This window comes from Dromiciops gliroides, chromosome 1, assembly GCF_019393635.1.
Source record: "Dromiciops gliroides isolate mDroGli1 chromosome 1, mDroGli1.pri, whole genome shotgun sequence".
NCBI classification, from domain to species: domain Eukaryota; kingdom Metazoa; phylum Chordata; class Mammalia; order Microbiotheria; family Microbiotheriidae; genus Dromiciops; species Dromiciops gliroides.
This window is the reverse complement of record NC_057861.1, coordinates 10,762,468-10,787,126: the sequence shown is the minus strand read 5'-3', so window position 1 is coordinate 10,787,126 and position 24,659 is coordinate 10,762,468. Positions and strand designations below refer to the sequence as shown.

The window sequence follows — 24,659 nt, the reverse complement described above, 5'->3', positions numbered from 1 at the left end:
GAGCGCTCAGGTGTGGTTTCTTCGAGGTCTTCATTGTGATCAGTTAGCATGATTTTCTACCATTAACTAAACTCAGCAGCATGAGCATCTTAACATGGCGACAAGATTTGGGGGATTCTAAAAATTAAAGGCTGTTCTGTGTGTCTAGGGCAGAAAATGACCCAAGAGGCTGTCAGGGTCTGGATGTGAAATGTCATGACCGGCATCTTAAATCCCTTGTGATAACAGGTTTGCTAACTAAGTGTTAGCAAATTTGAGATTTCTCAGATTGGTTTCCTAAGGGGCCTGGTGGGAAAAGGCCTGGACTCGAATCAGAAGACTGAGCTGGGACTTAAGGCCTAGTTAGGTTTGAGTCCCAGCCCTGAGACTTACTGTCGCTATGACCCGACATACCTCTCAGCCTTTCTGGGCCTCAGTTTGTATTTTTAAATTTTAGGGCTTGTTCTAGACACTCTGGGAGGGTCTCCCACCACCCCAGTGTGTGGGGTAGGATGCTAGAGCACAAAGGAATCTTAGGAGACAGCATGTTAAAAGTAGAAAAGGGCCTGTGAAATAATCTAATGCAGTCTGTTTAGAAATTAAGAATCAAGACCTGTTAACAAAAACATACAATTAATTACCAGCATTTTACTTAGGTTTAAATGCTTTAAAAATTTTTTTTAAATAAGGTTTGGAAAGTGCTTTACAAATATTTCATTTTATCCTTACAACAACTGGGGGAGTGCACTTGGGTGCTATTTCTGCTCCCAGGTTACAAAATGAGGAAACTGAGGTAGATAAATCAACTTAGGATCACACAGCTTGGAAGTATCTATAGCCTGATTTTAACAGATCTTCCCGGCTCCCTGCATTCTATGGTATGTGGCCAGTAAATTATACTCTTGAACCTGGGATTCATGAACTTTTAACAAAATATCTTGATAACTCTATTTCAATACAATAGGTTTCGTTTGTAATCTTTCTGTGTATTTTATGCACTGACCCATGTGATCTGGGGCCAGGGCTCCACAGGCTTGACCAGAGGCCAGAGAGGGTCGTGACATAAAGGAGGTGAAGAGCCTCTTAAAAATCTGTGGCCCGATGCCTGGAACTTCATAATGTTCCCTTGGCCCCCTCCTCTCCCTAAGAAAGGAAACCCAACGAGCCGTTAGCCCTGGTTCTGTGGTGCCAGCCTAGAGGCAGGCCTCCTTTGGTCGTGTCCTGAGCCCAGAGGAGGGTGTGAGTGGGTGTGGGTGCGGGGGTGAGCTCCCCTCCCCTCCCCCCTTCCTCCTGCCTGCCTCTCCCTCCCCCTCACCCCCTGCAGTTGGGCCCGTCTGTATCTACCCTTTTGTAGTTGAGAGAGGGGGAGGGGATAAGGAGGAGGGGCCTTCTGTTCGCTGGAGTTTCCATTGAAGTGCTAAATTGTTGGATCCTTTGAACCTTGGGCCTGAGAAGGTATTTATAGCGAGCTGTTTGCATGATTGGAGGACCTGGGGCCTTGCCTTTCCTTGTCTGGGTGCCCGCCCGCCCTCCCTCCCTCCCTGGGGGGGACGCTCTACTTTGGGGGATTCCCTTGGGCCAGGGGCTGGAGGCGCTCGGCCTGCTTTTCCTGGGACCCCTGGCCCCCTCCTCTCCCCAAGCGGAGCCGGATGGCCCTTTCAGGGTTAACGAACGTCTCATGCTTTGGAAGCAGCTGGCCAGTTTACACTCCTCCCTGGGTTGTACAAAAATACTTCCTTTGAAGTGTCGGGAGGAGCTGTGGAGGGGAAAGTCTGGCTCGGGCTAAAACCCGGCCCGGAGCCGCAGGCTCGGATCCCTGGGCACACACCCACCCGCCCGGAGTGCTCCGGGGAGGGCCCCCAGCCTGGGCTACTGGCAGCCCACTGGTGGTGGGGTGTGTTGTGTGGACGAGGTGACTCCTGTAAAAGCCAGAAGCCCAGAAACAACTTTCATGGAAGAGTGTCCAGGAACAATTGTTCTTTGCACGTCTGGCCCTGATGATCGGCAAGAGTCCTGGGGGGAGTGTAGCGCTGATTCCGGCCACTGGCATGGCCCGATGAGGAAAGGCCTGCTGGTCACAGCTGTAGAAGCTCACGATTAAGATAGGCCAGATGCGGGGCCTTCATCTCATCCCCTTATTTATTTAGGTTCATGGTTCTGGACAAGAGGCAACTTCATTGGCTTAGCCCAGATCTAGAGGGGAAAAGAGGGGGATGGGTTGGAGAGGAAGGAGGGGACTGCACCAGAAAGAATGTGCCTTTGTTTTTTGGAGGCAGAGCCCTGGGTAATCCTTGGTAGAGGTGGCATTGGAGGGGAGGCTGGGAGCAAGCTGCTCTTAGCATCCTGAGAGATCAGCCTGCAGCTCTTAGGGTCCTGAGAGATCAGCCTGTGGCTCTTAGGGTCCTGAGAGATCAGCCTGCAGCCCTGTAATTTCCTTTTCCCTGGAGACAGTCTTCTCTCTGTGGCTGATACTAGCCTTCCTTCCACTTGCTCTTTGCTTCTCCTGATCTTGGGGAGTTTTAGACAGGATGAACTTTTCAAATGAATACTTGGGATTAAAAGCTAGCATGCTCAGCTAGACATTTGCACACGATGAGAAGCTGGCAGGGAAGGGAGCTCATTTCTTGGCTTTTGGAGTCGGGGTTCAGAATTCTGTGAAACACGCCCTGGTCTCAGAGAGCTTATATTCCACCTGGAGAGGCAACGTGGCCTTGCAGAATGAAGTACAAGATGGGGGGTAGTTAGTTAGCAGCCAAGAACTGGGGAAAGGCTTCTGGGGAAAAGAAGTGTGGAATTCTGTCTGGTGGGAGCGCCCGGGATAGGTCAGCGTGAAGGCAGAGAGGAGGGAGCAGGGAAATGGAGGGCCACACATGGCTGCACCGAACAGGGAGTGTGACCTGGTCAGATCTGTTCTTCAGGTAAAGCACTGGGTGAGCTGCATGGCGGGTGTTTTTGGAGGGGCTTTGTGAGGGGAGAGAAGGGAGCAGGTTGAAGACCTGATGTGAATCTGAGCTGGCATTGCTTGTTGAAAGTCTAGTGCACAGAACAGTGTTTTTCTGAGATTTTTTGCTCATGGCAGAATATTGTTGTTTGCTGTCAATCAGGGCACCCAGACTGGCAAGTATGATGCCAAGTGCAAGTTCACACAACTTTTAGGACACCTGGCTGAAGAGGCCAACAGGTCTAGAAATGACCTTTTAGGAGGAATGCTACCAAATCACAAAATGGGGAGGATTCAAAGCCACCTGTGAAGAAAAGGTGAAGGAACTGGCAGTGTTTTCCTCGGGGCAGAAGCAACCGATATGATCAGTGTTTTCAGATATATGGGGGTAGGGGTGGTGGGGGGAGACTCGCCAGCTCTGGAGTCTGTTACAGAAGTAGCATCAGGGAGGGAGGCTTTACAACTGGAGCTATAACAGCCAAGCCGTGTGCAAGCTTCCCAGCATTGGCACTGGGGATTTCTGTTTGTCCAGTTTGTTGTAATAAGTATTCAAGTCCCAGGGCATTAGAACTAGCTTACTTTTAGGGGTTTTTTTTGAGGGGGGTGCCAATGAGGGTTAAGTAATTTGTTCAGGGTCACACAGCTAGTAAGTGTCAAGTGTCTGAGGCTAAATTTGAACTCAGGGCCTCCTGAATCCAGGGCCAGTGCTTTATCTACTGCGCCGCCTAGCTGTCCCACTAGCTTACTTTTTAAAATTTTAAAATTTTAATTTTTTTCCCCTTCTTTCCTTCCTTCCTTCCTTCCTTTTTGTTTTTGGTGAGGCAATTGGGATTAAGTAATTTGCCTAGGGTCACACAGCTAGTAAGTGTCAAGTGTCTGAGGCCGGATTTGAACTCCGACTCCAGGGCTTGCCCTCTATCCACTGCGCCACCTAGCTGCCCCCACTAGCTTACTTTTAAAATGCCTTCTAATATGTCTACGGACCTAATTTGGTTCAATGGAAATGCTGGGTACTGCTATGGAAACATAAGTGCAGGATGGAAATGGAGCCACTGAAGAATTTTCTCCCTCTCTCTTCGGGGCGGGGTATCTGCCCACAAAAGGCAGAGAGGGATGATTTCGTTGATCAAACAAATGGCGTGTCACTTGGAAATCCCTCTAAAGGGGCTGTTTTGATTATCATGACTCAGGAAATTTCTTTGAAGAAGAGGAAGATAGATTGCTATGGGGTAGGCAGTGTGGTCTAGTAAAGCATTGGACCCCAAATCAGAAGAAACTTGGGTTTGAATTCAGTCTCTGATATTGAATAGTTAATTGCAAGGAGTGGCCTTAAAAAAAAAAAAGCCTTTCTTTGTATTCCCAGAATTTAGTCCAGTGCTAGGTACAAAGCAGGTCTAATAAATGCATGTTGACTGACTTGACTCCACCCTCTAAGGTCCTCGGCATGGCCTTCACTGGCAGCCTCACACGGTTCTGTGGCCAGTTCAGTCCATAATTGTTTACCTTTCCTGTACCTCTTTTTTTCGTCACCTTAACTGGAATATTTATTACAAGACACTTCTCATGAATGATACTGTGACCACAACAGTGTATTTATTTAGTAGGTGCTCAAAAGGTAATTGTAGAATGACTTTGAATGAATGACCACATTCTGCTCTCAAATAAAAGCATAGATGGGAACAACAGAAAAAGAATGTCTTAAATAGAACAATTAAAGAGAAAAGAATAAATGAAATAGCTAACTAGAATTTTGATGTAGAAATATTGTCCTGCTTGAAGTGTTCATAGATAGAAGACATAATCTAATTCGGTCATCTTATTTTATGGGTCTTGTCCAGAGACTCTCAGGCTAGCCTAGAAGGAGAGTCCGGGCTGACTGACCTCACTTTTCCCACTACAATAGGTTGCTTGTGTGCGTCAGTTTTAATTCCTGTTTCAATAAACTGTCTTAATGCTTATTGCTTTGTAGCATTTAGACACTTGGAAACTTTGTTTCTTAGTTCCTTGTTTCCGTCCCTGCTCCCCTCTTCCCAACTGCCCAACCCGCAGTTGATTACTTAGAATACAAATTGTTGAGCGCTCTCCTTGGAAAGTATTCTCTGATCTCCACAGCTGTGTAGTTACCCTTTCACTTTCTTTGAACTTGACCCAGTTTGCCATTTAGGGTCTGTTAATGGGATTTAGAGCGGGAAGAGTCTTAGAGATTATTCCGTCTATGTCCTCTCCTCATTTTATCGAGGAGGAAATGGAGGCCTGAGAGCTGAATTAGACTGCTTGGAAGTAGCAGCTCTGAGATTAGAAGCCAGGTTTTCCAACATGAGATCCAGTGTTGGTTTTTCCCTCTCTGTACCAGTCTGTCTGTCTCTTTTTAAAAAATCAGATTTTCCAGCTTGATCCTTTAGTTTTGTGTTCTCGGGCTGCAATTTTAAAAGCTTGAACTTTAAATTGTGAGACACCTCATTTCTTTTCTCCCTTTCTCTGACAAAGTCCTTGAGAAACTTGTCTGTAGTGGGTGCTTCCACTGAACCTTCTGTAATCTGCCTTCTTCATCAGAAATTGGAAATTGCTTTCTCCAATGTCACCAATGATTTCTTAATTGCCAGCATCTTTAATGGCCTTTTCTCAACTCATATTCTTTTTGACTACTCTGTTACTCTCTCTTCTCTCTCCTGATTTTTTGCCTGCTTGTTGGACCATTCCTTATAATCTCTTTGGGCATCGAAATGGATAGAGTGCAGGTCTGGAGTCAGAAAGACTCATCTTCATGAGTTCTAATCTGGCCTCAGAAATTGACTAGCTAAGTGACCCTAGGAAAGTCACCTCACCCAGTTTGCGTCAGTTTCATTGTCTGTAAAATGAGTTGGAGAAGGAAATGGCAAACCACTCCAGTATCTTTGGCAAGAAAACCCCAAATGGGGTCACAAAGAGCTGGACAGGACTGGACAACAAAAGTCTCCTTTGCTATAAGCATCTTCATCCAGGTCACATCTGCCAACTGGCTGTCTCCCAAGGCTCTGTCCTGGGTCCCCTCCCCTTACTTCCTGTCTCTAGTGGTGATTTTATCAACTCTCATTTCTGTGTAGATAATTAACTCCCAGCTCTCCTTTCCATCTCTCATCTCCTGGGCTCAGTTCTGCATCACCAAAGATGCCTTGGACATCTCTACAATTGGATATCTTAAACTCAACATGTCCCAAACTGGACTCATCGTCTTCTGCCATCCCCACCCCCTTGGATCTACACAACTTTTCCTTTCACCGTGAAGGGCACTGCCATCCTCCTGGCCAACCGGCTTGCGTCATCTTCACCTCTGCTTGTCTCTCCAGAGCCTATCTTCTCTGCATTTACAACATCTCCAATCAATCACACCACTACTGTCCTGGTGAAGGCCCTCATCACTGCTTGCCTTGGTCTTCACACCTTCTCCTTGCCCCTATGCTAGAGCCCCTCCCCTCCGATTGGAGAGGCTGGAGGGTGGATATCAGAGAGTTCCTTCCACATCTTCCATTCAGGAAGGTCCTGGGGCAGCCATGTCATTTCCCACTTGGCTGCTCTACTGGACTTCATTATGCCCCAGTAGAAAGGCACTCCCCCCCCCCCCCATCTAAGCTTCTTTTTCTGGGTTGCTTTTCCCCATTAGATGATGAGCTTCGGCCTCTTGCCTTTCTTTGCATCATCAGCACTCACTGCTGGTACACAGTGCCTGCTACAAAGTAGGTGCTTCGTAAAGGTTTGTTGCTTATTGATTATTCCTAAAGCTAAGCTCTGGTTGATGCTGCCTCCGCCCCTCCCTCCCTCCTCTAAATAAATGTCAGTGGTTCCTTATTACCTCCGGATCCTGCTTGTGGGCCCTTCCTGCCTTTCTGGTCTTCTTGCATTTGATCTCTCTTCCTGTGTTCTACAGCTCCAATGTGCTCCTCTTCTTCTGGCCCTCACCCTGGACTCTCCACTCTGTGTGCCCTGACTGTTCTCCCCGCTCTACTGCCTGGTTTGCCCCTTTCCTGCGAGATCACCTTCGATCGACATCATATGGATCTTGTTTGCACATGGTCATTTTCAGGTTATTATCTCCCCCATTGGCACGTGAACTCATTGAGATCAAGGACCATATTGTTGCTTTCGGTGCCTAGTACAGTACTTGGCATATTGGAGGCACTTACTGCTTGTTGAGTGACTGGCTCCTCTGGAGGTCATTATCATCTCTTTGCACCCCCCCAATTCTGCTGTGTGTTGAGTAATCTTCTTGGATGATAGACCTAGCAGAAATGTCTCCAGTCTGTCCGTTAGGACTTTGGGGCCTAGTTGACATGTGGTACAAATGCTGGCTAGGATTAGAAACCCACATTCATAACATTTCAGCCGCAAAAATAACGTCTTGAGTGCCCGTCTATTTATTCTCTCCTTCTTTAGCTTTCTTCCCATTCCTTGCCCAAAGCTAACGATGCACAAGGTAATTGGGATAGAGGAAGCTACGTGAAGGAAGAGTCTTGTGCAGAATGATGAGTGGTAGTATCAGAAGCAACAGCTTGGGAGATTTAGCTGAGCTCTCACGAAGGAGGCCAGTGAGAGCCAGAGGGGAAGAGGCCTGCCCCTGGTCATTCTGGTTAATAAGTGCTGGGGCCAGCCCTGGAATGTGGGGCCCCAGCCTGGCAGTGGAATGGCCTTTTTACTTCTGCTTCAGGGAGGCTCCCCTTGTCAGCCAGCAAACATTTATCAAGTACATCCTTTGTGGCAGACACCATGCCAAGCACTGGGGACCCAAAAAGAGGCAAAGACCCATCCTGCCTTCTAAAAGCTTACCATCAAATTGGAGAGACAACATGCAAATGGATATATACAAAACAAGCTATGTACAGAACAAGTAGGAAATAATTGAAGGAAGGCTCTAGAATGAAGAGGGGCTGGGGAAAGCTTCTTGTAGAAGGAGGGACTTAAAGGAATCCAGGGAGGTCAGTAGTCAGAGGGGAGGGAGAGAGCATTTCATGCTTGTCTGGGGGGCTGCCAAGCAGAGTGCCCAGAGCTGAGAAATGGAGGCTCTCGTTTGTGGAACAGCCGAGAGGCCAATATCATTGGATTGAAGAGTATGTGATGGGAGTAAGGCGTGAGAAGACTGGACAGGTAGAAGGGCGCCCGGTTGGAAAGGGCTTTGAGCACCAAACAGACCGTTTTATTCTTGACTGGGGAGGTGATAGGGAGCCGCTGGAGTTTATTCAGTAGGTAGGTGAGATGGTTGGACCTGTGCTTTAGGAAAATCTCTTTGGTGTCTGAATGGAGGCTGGATTGAAGTGGAGAGAAACCTGAGGCTGGAAGAACACCCCCCCCCCCCCCAGCTATGGCAGTAGTGATGAGGGCCTGCACCAGGGCGGGGACAGGGCCAGAAGAAAAGGAAGTGTATTGGAGAGATGCTGCAGAGGTGAAATCAACAGGCCTTGGCAACAGCTTGAATGTGGGGAATGAGATGGGGAGGAGTCCAGACGGATTCTTAAGTTGTGAGCCCGAGAGACTGGGAGGATGGTGTTGCCCTCAGCCAGCACAGGGGAGGTAGGAGTTGGGGAGAGGGAGTTCTGTTTTGGATGTGAGTTTAAGACGTCTGCTGGCCATTCTGTCTGAGGGGCAGCTGGAGATGTGAGATTGGAGGTCAGCAGAGAGATTGGGGTGATGCCGTTCAATCCATGGGAGCTGAGGCGATCACCACGTGAAGTGTAGATAGAGAAGAGACAGCTGTAAGTAAAAGGTCTCCTCTGGATCCAGCAAAAGGGGCAGAGAAGGCGCAGTCGGCTAGGCAGGCAGCTGGGAAGAGAGAGTGATCCACAGCGTCGGAGGCCAGGCTGGAGAAGAGGCCATTGGAGTTGGCGGCAGGGATTGCTGGGCCCTTGGGAGAGGGCAGTTTGGAATGATGAGGCTGGAAGCTGGATTGCCAGGGGGCAAGAGAGAAAGCGGCCGCATCTGCTGTAGATGTGTGACGGCTACTAAGGGTAGAAGAGACAGAGGAGCACAATTAGAGGGAATGAAAGGATCAGTGAGCTTCCAGGTAGAGGAGACCTGGGCATGTTGGTAAGCAGGAGAGAAGGAGCCAGTGCACAGGGAGAGAGAGAGAAAACTAGTGCGAGGGTGGGGCTGCCGGAGCGGGTCGGGCCGGCTCTTGGGGAAGATGGGGTGGATCTCCTACTTTCCCCCAAAGTGTTGAGAATCGATGGCAATGGTCAGTCCTAGAAGACTGTCTGGTGCCTATCCCGGCATCACTGACCTTTCTCATACTGTGCTTCCATTGCTGAGTATAGGATGAAGAGACAAGGGAGTCAGAACCCTCCGTTTTCATTAAGAAAATTTGTTCAATCTGCTGGTTCCAAATGTTCTGTGAGAAGTCTAAGCACAGGAAACTCCTGGGATGGAAACAGCTTCTTTTCCTCCTGTGAGGCTGATGAATCTGCCTCGAGCGCCTAGTGCATTGTGGGTGGTTTTGTTTAAATGGCGGTTAGAGAATTGTGAGTGGAGGCCAAGTCAAGCTGCACAGATGAAGGCAGAAACAGTCCCTGCCCTCAAGGGGCTTGCAGTCTAACGGGGAAGACCATGCACAAGCAACTATGTACATAGAAGACCTGTGCAGGATACATTGGAGGTAATCAGCAGAGGCAGGCCGAGGAAGAAGGCAGCAAAGCGAAGTGGAAAGAGCACCCTCGTTAGAAGACCTGGGTTCAGATCTCACTTTGGTGCTCTTTTCATTTCTCTTCTCATGGCCTCAGTTCTCTCTGTAACAAATAAGGGGATCAGACTAAATCAGTGTGCTAAATTTTTGGGGTCATGGACCCTTTTGGCTTCTGGTGAAGCCTTCTCAGACCCTTTCTCAGAAAAATGCTTTTAAATGCATAAATAAAATTGTAAAGGAAACCAGTTATCTTTTTTTTTTTTTTTTTGGTGAGGCAGTTGGGGTTAAGTGCCCAGGGTCACACAGCTAGTAAGTGTTAAGTGTCTGAGGCTGGATTTGAACTCAGATCCTCCTGAATCCAGGGCCGGTGCTCTATCCACTGCGCCACCTAGCTGCCCCCTTCTCTCTCTCTCACTTTTTTTTCCTTTTTTTTGGAAACCAGTTATCTTGAAACAGTTATAAAATATGAAAAAACAAAACAAAACACCAAACCCAAGTTCACCCCAGGTATAGACGCTCTGGGCTAAGATGATCATCAAGTTGTTAGCCCCCTTGAAATTCATCAAGGCACCTGAAGTGATCGCTCTTCCATCCTTTCCACAGCCCCTTTACCCTTAAAAAAAGTCACTGAAAAATAACTAGTCAAATTTAAAGTAAGAAGACCTCAAATAGGAGCAGCTCCTCAGCTTGGTTGTGGGACTGAGTGAGCTCTTGGGGACTTGTGTAATGGACCCTCCCCCTAAGCCAGAGTTGAACGTCAGGGAAAGGTGGGGGGAGGGAGAGACTGATTTTGACCTCCCACTGGAATGTGGGGGCTGGTTTGTCCTCTGTGTGTTGGGTTGGAATGGGTGCCTCTGGCCTGCCTAAAACTGTGGAGGCCAAGCTGATATTATCAGCTCTGGCCTAGGGCAATGAATCGCCAGATCAAAGCCTAGCAGCTGCCGCCCACTGAGTCTCTTCAAAAATGAGGAAGCTCTTGCGGATGGAATCCTAGCCTGTGAGACAGGTTTTTTTCCCCTCTCAAACTTAAACAAAGACACAAAGCTATCCCTTGTTTGTTTAGAGAGGTGAAGCGTGTGCCACAGGGGCTGGGGAGGGGGCCTCTGGGTAGAGCCTGCCTGCTCTGGTGGCCCCACCACCAGAGGCAGACTGTGCAGTGGAAAAACCTCCTTCAAAAGTGGGAACTCTGAACTATTCAGATGTTTGCAGAGGGTTTGAGTAGAAGGAGCCCTGGGCTCAAAGTCTAGTGGAAATCCTTTGCTCCCTTGTGTGACCCTGGTCCAGTCATCTTACCTTTCTGAGCCTTGTTTTTTTCCATCCATAAAATGTGAGTATTTCATAGAATTGTAAAGAAAGCACTTGGTAGAAATCCTGAAAGCCCTTTTTATAAATGTGAGCAATTGCTTTAGTTCTCACAAGCCTGTTGTGAGGATCAAGGGAGATTTTCTATCTATTCCCATCTATACATCAGTCTAGATTTGGGAAGCTCTTTTAAGTGTGAAGTACTGCTGCAGTGTTGGCTTCTGCTAAAAGGACCCCCTCCCCATCATGGTTCATCTCTGCCCTGGAAGTAAAGTCTCGGTGGTCAAGCACCACTGGGTGAGTTTGGTTGGAGAAGTCACCCACGTGAAGAAGACCACTTAACTGTCGTGTTCTCTGGTGGCTTCATTTTGGGACTTTCCAGCCAAGCTCCTTTTCTTGCTGCATATTGGAGCTTTAGGCGGTCAGCCTTAGATAAGGAGAGTACTGGCCCCTTTTTCTACTATATCATGAGGTCCCCAGGGTTCAGGATCTTGGGAGACAGAGATGTTGGCTAATTGAATGCAAAATCATACACAATGACAAGTCTTCCTTGTTTTATGGATTGCTGTGACCACAGCAATCGCCAGGTAGCTCTGACCTATGTGGGATACACCTCTTAGTCCATAGTTAGCCAGGTTGGACTTTCTACCGTGGCCTCCAGACGCTATTTTTAACAGGCATTGGACTGATTACACCAAGCCTTAGAATACTGGAGAATCCCTGGAAGATACCGTAATTGTGTGGAGAAGTTTGAACTGACCATCCACAAAGAAAAGACCAAGTGGAAGAAGACTAGCTATTGTCTAGATTTCAACATGCATTTTAGCAGTAGCTTTGTCACATTCATCTAAGAGTGTGTGTGTGCATATGGAGAGGGGGCGGAGAGAGAGGGGGGGAGAGTGTGTGTGCATATGGAGAGGGGGCGGGGAGAGAGAGAGGGAGAGTGTGTGTGCATATGGAGAGGGGGCGGGAGAGAGAGGGAGGGAGAGTGTGTGTGCATATGGAGAGGGGGCGGGGAGAGAGGGAGGGAGGGAGAGTGTGTGTGTGCATATGGAGAGGGGGCAGGGAGAGAGGGAGGGAGAGTGTGTGTGTGCATATGGAGAGGGGGCGGGGAGAGAGGGAGGGAGAGTGAGAGTGTGTGTGCATATGGAGAGGGGGCGGGGAGAGAGGGAGGGAGAGTGAGAGTGTGTGTGCATATGGAGAGGGGGCGGGGAGAGAGGGAGGGAGAGTGTGTGTGTGCATATGGAGAGGGGGCGGGGAGAGAGGGAGGGAGTGAGTGTGTGTGTGTGCATATGGAGAGGGGGCGGGGAGAGAGGGAGGGAGTGAGTGTGTGTGTGTGTGCATATGGAGAGAGGGGGCGGGGAGAGAGGGAGGGAGAGTGTGTGTGTGCATATGGAGAGGGGGTGGGGAGAGAGGGAGGGAGAGTGTTGTGTGTGTGTGTGTGTGTGTGTTTGGGACTGTACAGATGGACAGATTGCCGGGCCCAGAGTTGAAAAGCAGTTGAGAGAGTAGGTTGGGTTGTTTTTCCAACCTTTCCCTCAAAGCAGAGGGGCTCATCTTTTCATTCCTAACATTCCACCTGTGTTGAGATATGGAAACGATACATAAAATAGAGTTTTCCCGAAGAACTAAAGATGTCTGTCATCACATGCAGAAAGAGTAATGAGAGAGAGGTTCTGGTGGATGTGAGCAGGCTATGAGGAACCCAGAACATTCGAGGAGTGCCAAAGAACAGGCGTGAAAGATGTGGTCCAGGGTCCATAGGATAGGAAGAGAAGGCAGGAAAGTCCCATGTTGTCACATGGTAAAAGGCAATTCTCCAGTAGTTTGGAGTCCTGCGTCCCTAGAAAGGCAGGAAGGGTCTGGGGAGGACGTGGGCAGGAGTTCCCCAGGTTAGGCAGGTGTGGACGGCTTGTGATCTGCATTGTTGAAGGAAGCTCTGGAACCCATGAGATCACAGACACCTTGGAATTTGTGCTTGTTCTTCCATCGTTCTTTTCCCCTTCCATATTACATGTATAGTGGTTGGTTGTAAAAGGCTGTATTCATATTTTCTAGAACATGTGGTCAGAGATCCTGAATGATTATTTTTCTTTTACAAAAAATTGTCCCTTAGGAACCAAGGTGAGAGAAATGGACGTGTGTATATACCCCACCCATACACGGAGTGGGGGGCAGAGGGGGAGGGGCAGTCCTGAGTTTTACCCCTAGACCCTGGACCTTTGTGGGCACAGGGGGAGTGCCTGGGGCGTGGTGCCTGCTCTGGGCCCTTTGGCTTTATTTAGGTTTGCTGAGGCAGAACCCACTGCTCTTCCACCTTCCTTCTTCTCTCCCTGTGCTTTCCAAACTCTGTGGGTTCAGCAGCTGCAGCGGGCACGCTTGGAAGCCATGGGATGTTTTGTTCAGAAGTTATTAGCCTTGCACCATGCTGGGGCAGCAGTAGAGTGCTGGGTTTCCAGCTAACTGAACTAGAACTTCTGGCAGATTTTAAATACACTCACTCTTAAAACCTGCAGTTAATAAGTGAGGTAGTTTTGTGTTTGTTTTTTTTTAACCTATTTTAGGTAAAGAAGGTTGAGTAGTTCCCTAAAGTGATAATGCCTAACAAACTGGAGAGACCTCTTTATGAATGCTTAGGGCAGAAGTTGACATGTAGATTTGAAGAGTCACTTTGGCCAGTTTTCCATCCTTTTATAATGTCTCTATGGGAACTCTAGTCCAGGATGTCCTGGTGGCAGGGAGGAGACTTGGAGTACTTGAAGGCTTGTCCCCTGGAGTGCAGACTCTGGCCTGCATGGGGTCCTGAAGGTGACCAACGTCACTGCTGGCCCAGCACTTGATTGACAGGAGGTGATGAAGCTTTCGGCTACAGTAGCAAACCAGAAGAGACTTCAGAGCTGTGGAGGAGTGTGGTCTTCACTGGTTCGGGAAGTCGTGGGTGTTGAAAAATTCCATGGACTCAAAAGGATTTTGAATTGGAAGCGTCTTTAAAATCACGTTGTCCAACCTCTTCATTTCACAACTGAGAAAGGAGAGAGAACTCATCTGAGGAAACACAGGGAGCAAGTAAAGTAGCAAAGAGCAGAGGGTGGAAGAGGTGCTGACACCAGTGGGTCAGAACAAGACTGGGACTCCAGAATGAAGATACATCACAAGGGCAGTGGAAGCCAGGAAAGCCCGGAGTGAGCTAGGCCTTCAGAGAGGGTGGAGGCATGGTGATCTTGCTCTATTCCTCTGCATACCATATTTCAGGAAGGATGTCGATAAACTGCAGTGAATGATGGGTGAGTGAAGGGCCTGGCTGATGGTTCTCATGGAGAGCTGTCGATAGCAGGGGACGGATGAGCCCAGCCTGGGATAAGTGGTTTCTGAAGAAAGAGCTTCTTCATGAAGTGTACACTTGGCAATTGCTCCATTGTTAATGGAATCTTGGAGCCCCGAATTTCTTGTCAACTGCCCCACTTCAGATCGAGGTGCTATCTTGGTAACCTCCTTAAACCTGTTGGCAGAGATTGTTCCAAATGGATCTTCTCCTGGCTGCAGGCAGAATATTGGCCCTTCTCATAAAGCAGTGCTTAGTTGTGGCTCCTTCCCTTCAGGCTTGAAGAGGAGGGGAGGAATTTTTGAGACCTTTTCAAGCATCATTCCACCAGAGATGGGGTCTTCTGCTGTCTGGTCTTGTTCTTTTTCCAGTTTGTTCTGTCTGCAGCACAGTCACCCAGTCCTTTCCCCTATCTGCCAAATGCAGCACTTCTTCAGTGCCTTGGGTTTCCAGCACCATTTGGTGACACAAGTGTCCTGTTTGGTGGTGCAGATCTCAGCCTGTCCACCACCTGAGGGCCTTCCTCTAGGGCTCTTGACACTTCGGACATGGACAGGCACATGGCTGCTTGCCTGTTAGCTATCTTATGTTTGCACTCAGGACAGAGCTTCCCCCGCCCCTCCTTGGTCACTTCTCCTTCGTGCTTTTTGGAAGGTGTTAGCTGCCACGCACCCTCTCTTCTGCCCCCCACTTGGTCACTTCTCCTGCGTTAGCTGCCACGCACCCTCTCTTCTGCCCTTGGTGTCGGAGCTCACCTCACCCGTGCAGGTGTTGCTCATAAGACTGATTTGGTGACTTCTAGGGCAGAGGTCTCCAAAGTGGCCAGCACCACCTGCCCTCCCCCCCAAGGGTTGTGTAATGAACTAATCAGAGGGTGAGAGGATGGGGAGGGCGGGATACCACCTGCCCGTGGCAGTCTGAAGACTTGGCTCCAACACAACCACAGCCATCTTTTTTCCTCGACGCTTCCCACCTCTGCCCCTCCCTCTGCTTTGCAAGCTCCCAACATTCCCCCTTCTCAGCCTGGTGTCAGCCCCACTAGGGACTTATACTCAAACCCTAACACAGCATCTAGAACATGCTACTGACAGCCTTCCTTCCCCTCCATCCCTCCATCCCCTCACGGTTGCAGCAGGTTTACCCCGGAGGGACAGCTGTGTGGTGGTGACCAGTGAGGAAGGCTCTGGCTCCTCTTTGTTTGGGATGGGACCAGGTGGGACCCACAGGATGAGCAGGGGTGGACAGGTGTCTAAACCCATTCCAAACCCACCTTTCTCCAAAACTCCCCTTGTGGGATTCTGGGCAGCACTGTGTTCTTGTCAGCCAGCCTCACACTGTGGATGTCATTTTCAGGGCCGGGTTCTCCCTTGCTCAGCAGCACATGCAGTCAGCTGCCAAGTCTTGCCCTTCCTTTCTCCACATCTCTTGCTGTAGCACTGCCCCCTCCCCTGCCAAGTTAACATCCTCATACATCTCCTTCACTGGGCGCCGTGCCTCTGGGTGCTTCCCCCTAACCCATCCTCCATCCAGCTGCCAAAATGATTTTCCTAAAGTTCAGGGCTGACCTCGTCACTTGATATGTTCCATTGACTAGGTTTTGACTCCTGATCAACTATTCTCTCATTATCTCTTTAAAAAAAAAAAAGGACTTGTATTTTTTGGTGGAAGTCTCAATGTACATAATTATAATAATTATTACAGTATATATGTATATATGCACATTGGGGATTCGTGCTCCAAATGATCTTTTTTCTTGATTAGAGCATGGGATCCAAATAGTCTCTGTCCCAGGAAGATGCCTGAGGCAAAGAGACTGTAGTGGAAATTACTTAGCAAAAATACTTGATCTTCCCAACATCCCTAGGAGGCAAGTGCTTTGATCATGCCCCTTTTACAGATGAGGAAACTGAGGCCTGTCAAGGATAGATAAGCGACTTGCCAACTGAGGCTGATTTTGACTATGGCTCCAGACTGGGCACTCTGCCTCACCACACTGTGCTGTTGTCATAGTTAAGTATATTGCCTTTTTTCTCTTTTTCTTTTTCTTTTCTTTTTTTTTTCTTTTGGTGAGACAATTGGGGTTAAGTGACTTGCCCAGGGCCACACAGCTAGTAAGTGTCAAGTGTCTGAGGCCAGATTTGAACTCAGGTCCTGCTGAATCCAGGACCAGTGCTCTATCCACTGTGTATTGCCTTTTGTAAAACGGCTAATAAACTCCTGCACAGATTTCGAATCTGAGTTCCTGACCTCCAGTCCAGTGCTTACTAGACCGAGTGGTCTTTTGTGTTTAGATTATTCTCAGAAGAACTTTGTAGTGTTTGGGAAGGCAGATCTGTGGGTTAATAGAGGAATATTCTCTTTCCTTGCGAATTTCCTCGGAGCCTTTGGCATAGACTCTCCTCTTTCACATCTCTTGAGGATCTTTCCCAGGATCCCCTCAAGCTGCTTGGAGTCCTAGTGCTTGGCACTTATTACTTCTGTGACCCTGAGCAAATAAATCACTTAACTGCCCTGGGCCTCAGTTTCCTCGTCTGTAGAATGAGGAGTTTGGATTAGATGGATTTGAAGGGCTTGTCCTAAAGTTTGGACCCTTTAGCACCTGGGACTTTATTTAGCTGATCTATTTCTTCCACCTGTGGATTTATGAAGTGAATGAAATAGAAAGTGTAATGTGAAGTGCCGAGGCCTGAGGGGGAAGGTCATTATCATTCAGGAGATCTGGGAAGGGTCCCTGGAAGAGATGGCCTTTAAAAGACGGGTGGGTAGAAGGGAAGGGGAAGAGGACACTCTAGGAATAGGCACCGTGTGAGCACGGGCGGGGGGGTGGGGTGGGGGGGGGGGGAGAACAGGCAGGAAGTCTAACCGAGCAGAATGCACAGCCTGCCTGAAGAGAAGGCAAGAGGAGAGAATATCCACATGCATTTTGCTAATAGCTTGTTTGTTTGTTTTGGGTGGGACAGTGAGGGTTAAGTGACTTGCCCAGGGTCACACAGCTAGTAAGTGGCAAGTGTTCAAGGCTGGATTTGAACTCAGGCCCTCCCAAATCTAAGGCCGGTGCTTTATCCACTGCGACACTGAGCTGCCCCCTTAAATGTATTTTGTAAGGCACTTTGAAATAGAAGCTCATTTTGAGGCTGTATGTTGCAGCAAGCTTTTGGGGGGGGGGAATGGCAGCAGAGAGACTAGCCTGGCATTTGTGCCCATCAGGAGTTGGCTGCCTAGGAGGGAGCCTTGTTAGCTGCAGCTGGTTCACCTGAAATAACAGCCATGCTTATGATGGATACAATATGGCACGGCCTGCTGGTCTTTTTAGCTCCCTACCTTTGAGTGTCTCAGGAGGTGGGGATGTATGTCAGTGCATGCAGGATTCGGTTAAAAGGTGAGACAGGGAAGAGGAAGTCTAGACTCACTGAACTTGCATGAATGTAGATGCTCATAACTTGCCCCAAGTCTTGTGCTGACTTCTGTCAGCAATGGATGGCTAGCCTGCAGGTGCTGTGCCGCTGGCCCGGAGGGCTCAGTGCCACTGATCCTAGCTGGGGACCCGTGGGGCACCCAGGGCTTGGTAAAATGGACTTTGCCTATTGGTGTCGCTTTGTCCCCTTAGGAGCTTTCTCAGTGTTAGGGCAGGAAGTCCCAAGTACTGCCCAAAGAAGGCGCCCAGTAAGTGTCTTTGAGAGAGCGTACACAGGGTGCTGCATTTTCGAAAAGTAGCTTTTTATTGATATCTTTTGTTTTTATGTCACCTATTTCTTCCTTGTATCGCTGTTCCTCTCCTTAGCCTTCCCATGGATCCATCTCTATTAATAAATAACTTTTTGAAAAGCAAAGAAAAGGAAGAAAATTTTTTTTTAATGTATGAGGTATTTTATTTTTTCCGTTACATGTAAAGATAGTTCTCAACTTTTGTTTATACATGCTTTACAGTTTCAGATTTTTCTCCCTCCCTCCCCTCCCTCCCCCCTCCCCTAAACAGCAGGTAATCTGATATAGGTTATGTCTATATATCTCTATACATATGCATATATATATATATACACACACACATATATATATACACATAATAACATTAATCCTATTTCTGCATTAATCCTGTTACAAGAGAAAGAATCAGAGCAGTGATGCAAAACCTCAAAATAGAAAAAAAAAACCAACAGCACCCAAAACAAAAGAAATAATATGGTTCAATCAGCATCTATACTCCACAGTTCTTTCTTTCTTTTTTTTTCTTGGATTTGGAGATCCTCTTCCATCATGAGTTCCCTGGAACTCTTCTGTACCATTGCATTGGTGAGAAGAATCTAGTCCATCACAGTAGGTCAACACTCAATGTTGATGATACTGTGTACAATGTTCTTCTGGTTCTGCTCATCTCACTCATCATCAGCTCACGTAAGACCCTCCAGGTTTCTCTGAACTCTTCCTGCAGAAGAAAATTTTTTAAAGGAAAACTGATCGATACATTGAAAAAATAAGGCATTAGCTCCAGTGTTCTGCAGCCATGGAGCTACTTACTGCCGTTCTGGAGGTAGAAGGAGAGAGGACAGGTCTTCCCACATCTCTTCTTTGGGGCTAAGCATGTTCTTCAGAATTTTTCAGCGTTTGGATTTCTTTCTTTCTTTCTTTTGGCGATTCTTCCCATTTACATTATAGTTATTGTGTATATTGTTTTGTAGCCAGATTTGTTACACTATTCCCCATGTGATGGGTATAGACTTTGTTGCCAGTTCTTTGCTACCAGAAAAAGTAGAGCTATAAAAACCTTGTTACACATGGAGCCTTCCCTTTTTATCAGCCGCCACCTTCAGGTTAAAATGTTCCATAGTTCTCCCTTCCAAATCACAACTTTCCCCATCATGGTTTTGACATCTCTCAGGTTGGCGTCAGAAATTAAATGGACATTTGAGGGGAGTTTTACAGATGACATGGAGCCCATGAGCAGATACCTAACCCAAGTTTTACAGCAAGGGACTGGAAGCCTCCCATAAAAGAAAAAGAATTTAGACTTCTTCCCCGGTATGAAGGAAGGCCAAAACATTTATGGGCATTTCCAGCTCGTGGGGGCAGCGCATCCCTGACCCCCACGATGTGGACGAGATAACTAGTCTTACCCCGACAGAGTATTTAAGTACTTAACTGGTGACTTAAATAAAAAGGGGTCACCTTGTGGCCTACCTTGGGATGAGTCTCTGTCTCTGCCTCTGCTGGATTCTGTCACTTCATGTCAGTACATCATTCAGGCCTCTAAGATAACTGTCTCTGGAGGGCCTTGTCATCCCTCCAAGGTGAAGCCAATCTTATTGTTCCCCCAGCTCTTTCCCTGAGATCACTTTTCTTTCCCTACAGATACTGATGGGATTGATCAAAGGGGGGTAGATAGATAGATTGGGAGCGCTAGAAGGGACCGAAGAGATCATCTAAGAGAATTCTTCCAACAGCTTATTCTATCCTGCTGTGCTCGATGCCCCTTTAAAGCATTTCTCCTGCTCTGCCCTGCTCCACTTGGGCGACAGAGTGGATAGAAAGCTGACCTGAGTTCAGATTCCGCTGGGCATTTATGAACTGGATAATCCTGGCCCCAGTTTCCCAATCTGCACAAGGCCAATAGTACTGGTGGGGTTCTCTACTGCCTGGCAGGCTTGTTGAAAGGCTCAAATGTTCTGTGATGATTATCTGCTAGCAGGAAACAGACCTAGAAAGGGGAAGTCAGTTGCCCAATCTCCCCCACTGATCGCTCCCTTGAGTAATTGCAGCTGATAGACTTGGCTGGGAGTCTCCCAGCTTGAGAGGGAGGTGGCAAAGCTGCAGCCGCACAGGATTCTGCAGAGACGGGGACGGAGGGTCTTTCAGGGGAATGGCCCTTTTCCCTTGGCTGTTGGGTCAGGTGCCCATTGGATGGGAAGCGGGAGTTAGTATTTCCTGTGGCTGGCATAACCGTGGAAGAGGCAACGTTGTCTCTCCCAAGTTTAAACATTAATCCAAAAGGCTTCATCTGGCTTGATCTGTTATCAACAATCACTGGGAACATTTTCTGGCTCTTGACCTTTGCTTTTCCTCTACGGATACTAGAACAGGCCTAAACGTGCTCAGCCCTCAGCAAGGGATGACTCCTGATTCTGGGCCCGAAGGGAGGGTTGTTGGGGTTCAAACGTACGTTATTTAATAACTTGCTCACATGCCGGTCTTGCTTTACGATTCAGAGTTCTTTTTTCTCAATAATCCCTATAAGTATTGTCCATTTCATGGAGAGGGAAACTGGGGCTCCAGGAGAGTGACTTGCCAAAGCTTAGAGCTTCTTTGGCAAAGCTGGGATTTTCACCCAGATCTTGTGCTATCCAGTCTCTTACTACACGACGCCACCTCTAAGTGGAATTAGTTCGTGCTTAGATGTGACTTTACAAGGACAAAACCTTGGTCCCTTGAAGCAGCTCCATGACATCAGCTAGGGGTCACTTCAGGTATTTCACAAGTGAAGAAAGGGACTCAGAGAGAAGTGAGGAAAAATATCTGCTCAGCGTCCCAGGAACACTTAGCTGCAAAGGTGGCATTCGGATCCAAGTGCACTGATATCAGGCCTCTGCAGCACATTGTGTCAGGGAGATGATAATGATGAAATAGCCATTCCTGGCCTCTGCAATGGAGGGCAGCCTTCAGTTCTGCCAGATGCCCCCGGGCTGAGGGCTACCCTCTGCTTGCTGACCTGAGGAGTTGTCTGGGAAGGCCTATTGAGGTTGCAGGGTGCTGTCTGCTCAGAGTCCCACCTGTTAACCCAGGGGAGGGCCCTTAATGAAGTTGAGATAGAGTCTTTTGCTGGGTGACCCAAGAACAAATTCTGAGAAGAAAAGTGCTTAGCATGTGTGGAGGGAGAATTTGGGGTACAGGCTTTTGCTACCCAGCTGATTTCGAACCATGGAGCCTAATAGCTTCTCAGTCCAGATTATGAAATGTTACCGTCCTCCCTCTGAGAGCACCTTTCAGTCGGCATCTTCCCCATTACCTTGGGGAGCAAAGCTGAAGAAGTGCTTTGGGGATTGCTATCAAAAGATATTAATGGATGGGCCCTCTTGGAGTTTTCTCATTCTTCTGGATTTCTAAATGCCATTATGGTGCTTTGGTTTGGCTTTTAATCATCAATCTCCATGTCACCGGCTTCAACTCTTCTTGTTCTGGTTTTGTTGTTTCTCCCTTGGACGTTGGGCTTTTGGTTGCTGTTTTGGTACCACACCATGACTGGCCAAAACTATTCTATGTTCACATGGGAAGGAGATGGGGCAAGGCAGGCACCGAATCCTGGAGTATAAAGTCACTATATATGTATGTATGTGTGTGTGTGTGTGTGCGCGCGTGCGCTATATGTATAGTGTGGTACATTATATAATGAGAGAGTCCAGTAGAGTATTAGGCACCCACAAATCAGAGGCTGGAAGTGCCCTGGGAACAAGGGGGACCAAACCACGGGTGTGTGTGTGTGAGGCGGAGGGGATCAGTAAGAGACAGGCCTTTGTTTATTGAGGCTCTCTGGGATCCCAGGCCTGAGCTAAGAGCCAGGAATAGGAATCCCAGAAACAGTACAGGCCCTGCCCTTCAGGAGTTACTGCTCTAATCTGAGCAGACCACACATAGAGGAAGCTGAGAGTGGAGGCTGGGGGCGAGGGCCAGCCTGATGGGCTGCCCACTTGGCCTGGAGATTGGGGGTGGGGGGAGAGCCTGGAAGGGTAGAGGTACTTCCAGTGTGTCAAGTTGAGCTTCCCTTGTGAAGAGATGCTGTGGCATGGAAAGCAATGAACTCCCTGTGGTGCTGTTTTAGAATTGAGCCCAGAGCCTGGACCACAGCTGAAAGGCCACTCCTTTGCAAGCCACTTGTGCCGGGGCCTGCCCTGTACAGTTGCTCAGAAGTAGTCACCTGGTTTGTTTTGGTTTGGTTTTGTGGGGCCATGGGGGTTAAGTGACTTGCCCAGGGTCACACAGCTAGTAAGTGTCAAGTGTGTGAGGTCAGATTTGAACTCAGGTTCTCCTGAATCCAGGGCCAGTGCTTTATCCACTGTGCCACCTAGCTACTCTGTCACCTGGTTTATAAGATCGTCTTTGAAGACCTTGAAACCATGTCTGTTGATGGAGCTGAAGTAGCTTAAATGGCATTTGAACTATTCATTTTTCGAACTTGAACTCCTGTGTTTGTGTTCTCCCCCTCCTACTTACAAACCATGTTCACACATGGGAGTAGATGTGCATACGGTGGTGCAGCTTAGAAGAAAGACACTAAGTTGGGAATGTGGTCTTAGCTCTGCCATTAACCCGATATGTGACCTCGGACAAGTTTCTTTGTGTCTGATTGGTTTTGGTCGACTTCCTCATAGGTATTATGGAAGAATTGAATAAAGATGAAAATGACATGTTTATCAGATGTGGAGGGATTTACACACTGGATTGACAGGCAGCTACAAGAAAAAATCTTGCCATTTTAGAATGAGGGGCTGAAATTTTTTTTTTTTTTTAGTGAGGCAATTGGGGTTAAGTGACTTGCCCAGGGTCACACAGCTAGTAAGTGTTAAGTGTCTGAGGCCGGATTTGAACTCAGGTCCTCCTGACTCCAGGGCCGGTGCTCTATCCACTGCGCCACCTAGCCGCCCCCGAGGGGCTGAAATTTAATGAGAATGAGGGACATGGCCAAAAGAGCGCTGGCCTCGAACCAGGAAGACCTGGGTTCAAATTCTGTCTCTGGGATGCCTGCCCTGATAGGAAGGATTTTTCACAGGAGACTCCCCACAGCAGTTACATCACAGATCTGCTCCCTATCCCTACAAAGCTCTTAAACATAGATAAAACAAGTGGGATTGGACACTAGTTTCTATCAAAAGATGAGAGATTTTCCAGTGATTGTGAGCTCAGTGAGTTAGCAGCGCCACCTGACGACCAGGGCTACATCAACGTGGCCTTAATTATATCCTGGACCCTGGTTAACCGTCAGCAGACTTCTTGGGACCACCTTACCAAGCAAGAGAGAACAGCCAGTGGGCAGCAACCACGTTTGTGAAAGGAGTGGAGCCTCTACCAGGAGAGGATCATTTGTAAGAATTTGAGGTGTTAAGTGTAGGGAAGAGGAGGCTCTGTTGAGACATAGCAGCTCTTCTTGTGACCACATGTACAAGAGGGGTAAGATCTGTTCTCTTTGGCCTCAGAGGGCAGAACCAGGAGGAATGGGGTGGGGCACAGGGAGGTAACTGGAGGAATTGCAAAGAATCCAGTATGTTAGAAGAAAAACATTCACTTGGATTCTAGGTCAAGGAGAGGATCTTTCATTTTACAGATGGAGAAACCCAAGCATGAAGGAGCTTGGTGACTTGACCAGGGTCATGCTTATCATATCTGAGGTTGAATTTGGACTAGAGTCTTCCTGACTCCCAAATTCACTGTAACACTCAAAAGATCCTTTGTAGTTAGAGTCAAGTATTCAGGGTTTTATAGATGTTGGAAATGGCTGCATTGAAATCGCCAATTGAAGAGGTAACATGTACCTGCTGTCCCCTCCCAACCAAAGCCCTGGGATGTCACGGCCCCCAAGGGATAGATAGCCTTCCCTTTTACGTGGCAAGACCCTATCGAGGTGACTGTCAGAGCCTACCCAAGAGCAGTCTAGTCCCTCTCATGGGAGGGACTCACACTGGAGCAGCTGCAAATGAAGTTGAAACAAAACCTTTTCATGGGCCTCATGACATGCCAGTTGCCCAGTCTATAATTCCAAGTCCTGAGTAATCTAGAAAATGTCCTGTCCTTCCAGAAAAGAGGCTGGACTTGTGGGGACCCATTGGAATGGGAAAGTAGACATGGTCTTTTGAGTTGGAAACATTGAGGTGACTGTCTTGTGCATGTTTAAAAGTTCCATCGCTTTCTGGCTCTGTTAATGAACGAGGCGTAGTGTCGGCCTGCCTGTGTTCCCCCCTCAAAACAAGTCCCTGCTTCTTGAAAATGGCGACTATCATGTCTTAGCTGGTGCTGTAGGTGTATGTAAAGTGGAGACTGCAGGCCGTGACTGAAGTTGTGAGAGAACTGGAGCTAATTAACTCACTGGTGCCAATTTTCATTTTCTCTTTCCCTATAAAAGAAGTTTCCTTTAGGCTATACCAGACTTACTTCATTGCCATAGGTGAAGCCAGGCACCATCATATTTGTGTGGGGGTGGGGAGAAGTTCGATTGAAATAGAGGGACTGGTGTGAAGGGTGGGTTAAAGGCAGAAGGTGCCCCAGGGGTTTACTGGAGAGATGGTAGGGAAAGGGCCCTGGGGGTCAGATGGCCTTAAGGAGTTGGTCTACGGACAAGTTTTACAAAGCAGGATTTCAGTGTTGAAAGGACACCAAAGAGGTCACCCATTCTTGCCTCCTCCTGTCCACCTGCCAAATATTTGACAGAAAGGTAGCCATCTAAAAGCCTGAGAGCCGGTGGCTTGCTTGTGCCAGAGTGTGGGCACAGT

The 24,659-nt window shown here is 48.1% G+C and overlaps 1 protein-coding gene across 2 annotated transcripts in view; it reads left to right on the top strand.

The window, feature by feature from the left end:
• Positions 1-24,659, top strand: part of ZNRF3 (zinc and ring finger 3) — a 190,195-nt gene that overhangs the window by 33,630 nt on the left and 131,906 nt on the right. Inside the window, exon 1 of one of the 2 annotated variants that reach the window (XM_043976541.1) lies at positions 1,336-1,434. The exons of the other annotated variant lie outside the window; for it this stretch is intronic. The gene's annotated coding sequence lies outside the window, so the exon portion shown is untranslated. Of the gene's footprint in view, positions 1-1,335; positions 1,435-24,659 lie in introns of those variants that run through there. 2 annotated transcript variants of the gene reach the window in all.